The sequence below is a fragment of the Bison bison genome, unplaced genomic scaffold, assembly GCF_000754665.1.
Source record: "Bison bison bison isolate TAMUID 2011002044 unplaced genomic scaffold, Bison_UMD1.0 scf7180017864538, whole genome shotgun sequence".
Classification (NCBI taxonomy): Eukaryota; Metazoa; Chordata; class Mammalia; order Artiodactyla; family Bovidae; genus Bison; species Bison bison.
The window spans coordinates 176,091-176,882 of record NW_011495086.1 but is presented as its reverse complement, the minus strand read 5'-3'; the positions used below and the strand labels follow the sequence as shown (position 1 = coordinate 176,882).

General features: G+C 36.1%; 1 protein-coding gene across 1 annotated transcript in view; it reads left to right on the top strand.

Annotated features, from left to right (window-relative positions):
• LOC104982717 (ankyrin repeat domain-containing protein 26-like) overlaps positions 1 to 792 on the top strand; it is a 48,040-nt gene that overhangs the window by 366 nt on the left and 46,882 nt on the right. The window lies entirely within an intron of this gene.

Here is a 792-nt window from a genome sequence, read left to right as displayed (position 1 = left end):
CAATTTTCTGGAAGAGTTTGAGTAGGATAGGTGTTAGCTCTTCTCTAAGTTTTTGGTAGAATTCACCTGTGAAGCCACCTGGTCCTGGGCTTTTGTTTGTTGGAAGGTTTTTTATTACAGCTTCAATTTCCCTGCTTGTGATGGGCCTGTTAAGATTTTCTATTTCTTCCTGGTTCAGTTTTGGAAAGTTATACTTTTCTGAGAATTTGTCCATTTCTTCCAAGTTGTCCATTTTATTGGCATATAACTGCTCATAGTAGTCTCTTAGGACCTTTTGTATTTCTGTGTTGTCTGCTGTGATTTCTCCATTTTCGTTTCTAAGTTTATTGATTTGATTCTTCTCCCGGTTTTTCCTGTGAGACGGCTAATGGTTTGTCTATTTTATTTATCTTCTCAAAGAACCAGCTTTTAGGTTTGTTGATTTCTGCTACAGTCTCCTTTGTTTCTTTTTCAGTTATTTCTGCTCTCAGCTTTATGATTTCTTTCCTTCTACTAACTTTGGGGTGGTTCTTTTCTTCTTTTGCTACTAGCTTTAGATGTAAAGTTAGGTTCTTTATTTGATGTCTCTCTTGGTTCTTGAGGTAGGCTTGTACTGGTATGAATCTCCCTCTTAGTACTGCTTTTACCGAATCCCATAGGTCTTGGGTTGTCGTGTTTTCATTTTCACTTGTTTCTATGCATATTTTCATTTCCTTTTTGATTTCTCCCATGATCTGTTGGTTATTCAGAAGCGTGTTGTCTAGCCTCCATATGTTTGTATTTTTACTAGTTTTTTTTTTTTTTTTCCTGTAC